An 8,689-nucleotide genomic window follows, 5' to 3' on the forward strand; every position below is an offset into this window, starting at 1 on the left:
AGAAGGGTCTAGGCCCGAAACGTCAGCCTTCCTGCTCCTATGATGCTGCTTGGCCTGCTGTGTTCATCCAGCTCTACACCTTGTTATCTCAGATTTTCCAGCATCTGCAGTTCCTACTATCTCTGTTGACAAAGATAATGCTTTTGATGTGGTCCACATGTACTTTAGCAAGTTTTTTGATAAGGTCCCTCATTGGCAGACTGGTCAAGAAAGTAAGAGCCCGTGGGATCCCAGACAAAGTGGCGTGTTGGATCAAAAATTGGCTGAGAGGCAGGAAACAGAGGGTAATGGCAAAGGCATGTTTCTGTGACTGGAAAGTCTGTTTCCCGTAGGGTTCCACAGGGCTCAGTGCTGGGGTCCATGCTGTTTGTGGTATACGTGCATACTTTTGAATTAAAGAAAGAAGGTATGTTCAAGAAGTGTGCAGGTGACATGAAAATGGGTGGGTTGGTAAATAATGAGGAGGATAGCTGTAAAGTGCAGCAGGGTATCAATATACCAGTCAGCTGGGCAGAGCAACAGTTTTTGTATATACTGAAGTAAGGGCCTATAGTAGACTGACAGCAAAGGTTGCAATGCAGTGTAATCACAGTGAGAGCATATAGCACAGTGAGACGTTTACTACAGTTTGACCAAATGCCAGAGAGAGAGGAGGTTTGTGGAGATGAGGTTCAGGAATTTAGGGCTTGTGGAGAGTGTTGTTTGAAAGAAGGTAGCAGAATGGAGAGGGAGAAGGGGTGTAGGGAGATGGAGGAATAGGGGTTTGTAGACAGGCCTTTGAGACAAGGGGATCCAAGGAAAGGAAGAGATGGGGAGATGGTGCTCCAGGAGAGGGATCAGAGATGGGAGGGCCGTGAGGAGAGGGTGCTTAAGGGAGGGGCGTCTTGGAGAGAAAGAGAGTTTCAAGGAGGTGAGGACTTGGGGAGATGGGGACTTGGGATTGTGGAGTCATCTGAACATTGTCCAGTTTTTTGGTCCTTTGCTCTCCCCTCTGCACTGAGAGTGGCTCAGTCCTTGCGGTATCAAGTACAAAGCAACTTTCTTAAGGCCATGAAGTAAGAAAAGAGCTTTTGTTTTGCATGACTTTACTGTGTTTTGACTTGGACGCTGAAGTGTGTTGGCAAGTTTGGCACTAGGGGTAGTTTGTAGAGTTCCAGCAGTGTAGTTCTTGTGTTTATTAACCCTCCCTGTGTTCTGCCCAATTCCTGCTGCTTTATTTACTCTGCATTCCCTCTACTTTACAGCTGTGAGCAATGAAACAAACTGGGAAAGGAACGTGGGCTGGCAATAGTCCAGGTAGTGGGTCTGTAACTTTCAGAGAGGATGGGTTTCTTCCAGTTCTCTGGAGAATGTGAGATTTATTTGTGGAAGTTCTACAGTGTGCTGTCAGAATCCAAATTCCCACAATATTCCCAGAGAAATCCTGCAGGAAAGCAACTTACCTGGAATTTCATTCACTAATTTCAATTTCACATCTGTATACTCCAGCAGTTTTCTTCCAGAGTTTTCATCACACTTGACTTGTTGCTTCACAAAGTAAATGGTAACACACTCTTGGCTACAATATTCATATAAGAAACACCTCCTGTAATCCCTGGCATTAACATCATTTTTCCTGAAGTTAACTTTACAGCTCACTGCCGCTGCAAACTTTTTTTAAAATATCAGGCACAGATGGTTCATATTACCAAACAAAATGTATGACAGCCCCATCAGTGAAAGCCTTTAGCAGGGAACATTTGTTTGTTCCATAACTCTGTTCCTCTGCCATTGCCTCAGATTGAATTTTTATTCCAGGTTTCTCTTCACATTGTTACTTATTGTTTGATGCACATTCTCTGCCCAGTTTTCAGGGTTCCTGGGTGAGAGGAGTCTGGTGCCAAGATGTCCCCAGTATTCCACCAAAACTACTCGTGGCCAATTATACACCAAGTCAGGGTAATTATTTCAATATATCAAGCCCTGTTCAGACTACATTTGGAGTACTGCATATCATTCTGGTCGCCATGTTATTAAAAAGGGTATATAGGCACTAAACAGGAGATGTACCAAGATGATATCATGGATTTACATATCTGGAAATGATCCACAAACTCCCTGTCTTCTCACTTGAATAAAGTAGACTGAGGGGAGAACTGATAGAGTTCCTTAAAATTATGAAAGGTTTTGAATAGATTGGGTAGCGAAAGGATGCCTTCTGCTGTGGAAATATCAGGCATAGAGGCCACCAACACAAAATAGTCACCAAGAAATCCACTTGGGAATTCATAAAAAAAAGTCTTTACCCAGAATTTAATGGGAAACTAAACGCAAATATGTGGAAGAAGGGGTAGATTGTAATGATGATAAGTTTAGATGAAGAAACATGAGAGATTGAGTGAAGTACAAATGGATTGTTTGGCTGTTTCTGTGCTGTGTACCCTTCATAATCCTGTGTAGTCCCAGCTAATGGTGATGTTTATTGCCCTGAAGCTGTAGAACATGCTGCGTTCTGAGATGATTTCCTTCACATCCTCTCCATATAAAACATCCAGAAAGCTTTGCATCTTTCAGAACTCATACTCTGTCTGAATCAGTACAATTTCTCCTTCCTGTTCCTTGCTTACCACATCATCTGGGAAAAGAAACCTTTCAAATGCAGAAAGATGGAAAAATAATTATCCGGGATAGATCTAAACTGTGAACATACAAAGGACAGATTTTTCCATGTGTTGGTTTTGGAGTTTTCAAATCTCATCCCACCTCAGTGTTGCTAGCCATTCCTGTAAACAGACCTCATGTTCTATGGCCTGGCAAATCTCCTTCCTGCTAAGTCTAATTCAACGAGAACAGTACGCAGTGATCGCAAAGAGAATTTTTACTGAGTTGTGATCTCCCTCTCTTTCAAATTGTATACTCGATATTGTAGACTCCTCAAAACAAAAGTCAGTCGTGAGAAAGAAGTCATTCATTGTGACTAATGACAGAAAATACAATTGAGAATCAATAGGAATACTGTAGGTTTCAGGGAGAGGTTAAAAAAAGCAAATAAGAAAAGCAAGGAGAAACTGAGAAAGACTAGCAGCTAATATAAAGGGGATAATTTCCAAGTTTGCGAATGACACTAAACTTGGGCGAATTGTAAATGGAGAGAAGAACAGTGACTCCAAAAGATCATTGAAGTTGGTGGAGTGGATGGAGAGGTAGCAAATGAGGTTCAATGCAGAGAAGTGGGAGGTGATGCACTTTGGTTGGAAGGATATTGGAAAACAATATAAAATAGGGGATATATTACTAAAGAAGGTGCCGGAGGCGAGGGATCTGGGCGTGTACGTGCAAACATCATTGAAAGTGATATTAAAGGTGGAGAGAGAGAGCAGTAAATAAATCAGACAGTGTCCTCAGCTTTGTTAGTAAGGGCATACAAGAGCAGGGAGCTAATGTTGTATTTGTGCATGACACTTGTTAGACCTCAGCTAGAGTATTATGTATAGTGTGGATGCCACGTTATTGGAAAGATGTGAATATTTTTAAGAAATGATTTCCAAGAATGGCTCCCAAGATAAGAAGCTTTCGTTATGAAGATAGATCTAAGAAGTTGGAGTGGTTCTCTTTGGAGAGAAGCAAGCTGAGGGGAGATTTGAAAGAGATTTTTAAAACCATGAGCAGACTAGACAGAGAAGATCAGGAAAATCTGTTTCCACTTGTAAAAGAATCAAGAACAGGAGGGCATAGATTTAAAGTGATGTGTGAATGAAGCAAGACAGTTGGTGGAATTTGAATTCAATAAATATCTGGAATTAAGAATCTAGCGATGACTAATGTCAATTGTTGGAAAAACCCATCTGGCTCACTAATGTCCTTTAGGGAAGGAAACTGCCATCCTTACCTGGTCTGGCCTACATGTCCTGACCCACAGCAATGTGGTTGACTCTTAACTGCCCTCTGGGTAATTAGGGATGGGCAATAAATGCTGGCCTAGCCAGCCACACCCTCATCCTGTGAATGAATAAAAAAATGAGAAAGAAAAGGTTTCACACAGCGAGTAATTCCAGTATGGAATATAGTACCTGGAAATATGGTGGAGGCAGGTTCAACAGACTCATTTAAAAGGGGTTTGGATGATTATTTGGATGGAAGTGGTGTACAGAGATATGGGAAAAGGCAGGAGATTGGCACTAGGTATTAGAGGCAGACTGGATAATAGAGCTGGTACAGACACAATGGGCTGAATGGCCTCTTTCTGATCCTCAATAATTTTATCTCCCCACGAATTCCTCAGTACTGACCCTGCAACAGTGACGCACTCCCTTCAGTACCAATCATCAGGCTGTGCGGCACTCCCCCAGCAGTGCATTCGCAGTGACAGCCTGGGTTATGCAGAGTGGGACTTGAACTCCAAGACCGACTGACACCATGGTAAAATGGTGCCGAGGTACCAGTGTTGGACTAGCGTAGACAAACTCAGAAGGCACACCAGATTATAGTCCAACAGGTTTATTTGAAATCACAAGCTTTCATAGCACTGCTCCTCTGTCAGACGAAGTGGAGGGAAGCACACTGGCACAAAATTTATATGCAGAGAGATAATGGCAAGAAGATCTTGCATATCAACATAGGCATCAAGATTCTGCAGAGCTTGTCATTATCTCTCTGCGTATAAATTCTGTGCCCGTGCATGTCCTTCCACTTCATCTGACGAAGGAGCAGCACCCCAAAATCTTGTGAATTCAAATAAACCTGTTGGACTATAACCTGGTGTCGTGTGATTTCTGACTGTGGTAAAAGTGTTACTTACCGAGCTGTAGCTGCTGCCATTCAGAATTAATAATGTTGAGGCGGAAATAAGGGGCTTCCCATAGCACAAGTAACAGAAGGAAAAGAGAATGTAAAAGGAACATGTTGATCACTGTAGCATTTCCGGTGCTTGGAGAATCTCAGACATTGGCTCCTTTAAACCTTGCCGGCTTGCCACTGCCATCTTGTGGAATTGCTATTAATTGCAGTCATTGATCTTTCCCAAAATGAAGCAATCCATCATCTGACTTGAGGTTCTTTGAATCTTTTATCTTTTGCGAAAGAATTACGCGATTCTGTTGCACAAAACAGCCTTCAGTCTAGAAACTATAATCAGACAAATCCGTGCATGAAGATAATGGTCCTGAAATTCCCACGTTGTTACTACAGCGGATTCATGTAGGGACCATGCAGAAATCCCAACGTACCTGACTCCATGGGGATGGCTGGGAAGCTGAAATTTCTTCAGGGTAATTTCTCTGTGTCTGGAGCCATTCGATAAAGTCCCTTAGAGCATTGGTTTTTACAACAAGGTGAGAAATGTACTGCAAAACGCTTTTTGGGAAGGAACGCCATTCACCTGAGTGTTGAGGCCTTGTCTGTGCTTCACAAAGTCACAGAATTATAGAATCCCTACACTGTGGAAAGAGGCCATTCAGCCCATCAGGTCTGCACCGATCCTCCGATGAGCATCCTACCCAGATGCACCCCCCCACAAACCCCATCCCTGTAACCGCGTATTTCACATGGTCAATCCACCTAACCTGAACATCTTTGTGACTATTAAACTGAGCACCTGAATAAGCACTGTTCTGCCCCTTAATGACACCTTCTGTCCCCTGACACACCGTTACCCAACAATCCCAACATCTCCCCAACACAAAGCCCTGAAGTGACCCCTCACCCGTTCTACCTGATATCCACCTCCTCTCCCACCCCAAACCACTGAACCGACAACTCATACCAGGAATCTCCCCGTACCTGGAGTCTCTCTCTGTACCTGGAGTTTTCCTGTACCTGGAGTCTCCCTGTAACAGGCATCTCCTTGTCTGAGAGCCAAACTATATTGGATTCTCCTGTATCTAGAGACATGCTGTAGCATGGGCCATGCTGTATCTAGAGCCTACCTATACCTGGAATCGCATTGTATCTCGAGTCTCCTGTCTAAAATGTGTTTTGCCTGCCATTGGTTGATAGATGAATTTTTATTCCAGGGCCGGCCAGGTGTGCCAGGATCTCAAGGACCTCAAGGACCCCCTGGGCCTCCGGGACGTCAGGGAGTTCCTGGACATAAAGGAGCGAAAGGAGACCGAGGCAAACCTGGATTGACTGGACAAACAGGAGACAAGGTTCCTATAAAACAATCATTTGTGCTGATCAGAGAAACAGAACAGTTAGAGGGCTCAATGTTTCTGTGTAAACCTTTGTGACATCAGGGCATTAACTAAATGGACATTCTCCTAATTTTCCTTAATTACTGGAATTAATTCACCATCAAGTTGAAGTTGAATCTGAATTGGCCTGTGGGGTTTGAAATGATTTGATGTTCCATTCAGCCGTGGATGAGAGGAAGGGGACTGGGGAGTTATCACTTGGTCTGTTGCTTCACAGTTGAACCCAGCCATCATTCCCTGCAATCATTATCACCCAGTTTCAACTCAGTTGCCAACATAACATGGGAAACGGAGATGAGGAAGGATCAACTTTTAGCAAGTTTACCTTCTACGAACGCACAGTGGAAATCCTTGATCAAAATGTAGCTCGATCATAACCCAAGCATGTTCCAGCCAGAAATTGCTCTGACGCTGCTAGAAATATCTCTGGTGTTTCCCAGTGCAATTAGATTGAAGGAAGAGTTTGTGAAGCTGGGTTTTCTGGCTCTAGTGAAAACTTGGGGATGTAGTGACACCCACAACCTCATGACATTGATCTCACTAACCCGGAGAGGGGCAGAGCCACACACTCCTGGTCCCTCTTCTGATCCAGCAGAACAGAGGGGGCAGCTCTCTGAAGTAAAGGAACTTATTAAACGGACACTGTAATTAAAGGGACATACGGGGGTCAATGGCATTAAGGGTCACCTGTTATGAAAGGGATATTCCTGGCATCGATGATCCAGTGTAAAGGGACACTCTCAGGATCAATAGGGATATTCTGGGGACTATGATCTTCACTTGTTGATTGCTTGGGGCTTTTCCTGAGGCTTCTCAATTGGAGTACATCACTCTGGGATGTGCTAAGGATAAGGTCCATTACCCAGATATGCCCCCATTTGGGATCTTGAGATGTATCTTAGCATCTCCCAGACTCCTCCTCAACCTCAGAATATGGCAGACTTTAATCAAAGAAGCAATTTCCTCAAATTCCTGCCCTTCCTACAGTTTACTCCACCTGGGTGAGATTCTTCTGACCTCCCATCAATAGGACGGGACATTTCAGGATAAGCTTGGAGGGATTACTAATGCCCATCTTCAACCCTGAGTGATTGCCTGTTTCCCAACCACCATCAATGAGGCAGCCCTCCCATCTCTGGGTCACACTGTCTAATCAATTAGACTGATCCACAGGGAAAGGGCATCAGGGTGACTGGGTGACAGAGCTGATTGTATTCCCCAAACACAAGGGTCCCACTGTGTTGTGCCTTTATTGGATGACCACTGAAGAAGATCAGAAATCTGGCATTCCACCATTCCAGGCTCAATTCCCAGTTACTGCCTGTCTCCAACATACCCGCCAATCTCAGCATGCATTCCACATGGACTATTCCAAACTGGGACAGTCCAGCTGTTATCTCTAGCCCTAGAGCCACCTTGGTCCATGTTACTGCTAACGTGTGAGTTACAACTTCATTGGCTAGTTTTCCTGTCTGATTTCACCTCCTTCTCATTTTAACACAGGGACCAATGGGAGTGCCCGGGTTTGCAGGCAATGATGGAATACCGGTAAGTACTCAGTCAGAGTCTATCTGTAATGGCTCTCCTGCCTCTTACCCTGTGGGATTCCTTTAAGCATCTCAGTCAGATGAAATGTGTAAACTCAAAGAAAGGTAAACAAAGATAATGCAACAGTCCTCATCCTTTAAACCCTTTAAACTCCTTGGAGTTTCCAATCACCAGAGGAAGTAGTTTCTCTGTGTCATACCTCCCAGGAAGCAATGTGATTGCTTCATTCAGAGATTCCTGTAAAGAGAGAGACAGTTCCTGATTTCCTGTCCCCTTTTGTGTGAAGTGCTTCTGACATTACCTTTAATCGCCAGGCTCGAAAGTTACATTTGTGCTCCCCTGTACTGTCCTAGACTCTCCACCAGAAACATCTCTATCAACCCGACTAACTTGTCTAATAAATACCTCAGCTTGTTGAGCCCCTAACCTGTTAAACTTGAGAGGATATTAGCCTTAACTATCCTCTTATTAACCTTTTAATCTCTGATAAATCTGTTCTTCCTGAGGTGCAGCGTCCCAGAACTGAATGCAGCTTCTGCAAATTGAGCCTCGACGTCATTTTCTATGACCTATTGTTGGACTTGAAGGAAAGGAGATTGAAATAACTCCCACAGAAGCTGGTGTCCATCACTAAGTCACCGTTTATTTACTCATGAGCAGTCCTTCACTTTTGTCCTGCCTCATTCAGAGTCAACTCCCAACTCCAGCATCTCTGACACTCTCCTTTCTGTCTGTCAGGCAGACCCATCTGATTTCACCAGCATAACAGCCCCAATCAGGGAACTCATTATAATCCCTGGAGAGATGTTTGTTTTTTGATTAAAAGTTAGTTCCTTGAGCTTATGATTTAGTAGGAACAGCTGAACTGCCTTCTCTATACTGGATGAATGACTTTGTGCTGAAACTGCCACTGCTTTAGGGTCACCCAGGACAGCCAGGCCCCAGGGGACCTCCTGGACATGATGGCTGCA

General features: G+C 44.0%; 1 long non-coding RNA gene across 1 annotated transcript in view; it reads right to left on the reverse strand.

The window, feature by feature from the left end:
• LOC125483325 overlaps window positions 1-4,884 on the reverse strand; it is an 18,904-nt gene extending 14,020 nt beyond the window's left edge. Inside the window, exon 1 of the long non-coding RNA XR_007262278.1 lies at window positions 4,778-4,884. This is a non-coding gene — a long non-coding RNA (uncharacterized LOC125483325). The remainder of the gene's footprint in view (window positions 1-4,777) is intronic.
• Between the last annotated feature and the right edge of the window lie 3,805 nt (window positions 4,885-8,689).

This window comes from Rhincodon typus, chromosome 6, assembly GCF_021869965.1.
Source record: "Rhincodon typus isolate 14 chromosome 6, sRhiTyp1.1, whole genome shotgun sequence".
Taxonomy (NCBI): domain Eukaryota; kingdom Metazoa; phylum Chordata; class Chondrichthyes; order Orectolobiformes; family Rhincodontidae; genus Rhincodon; species Rhincodon typus.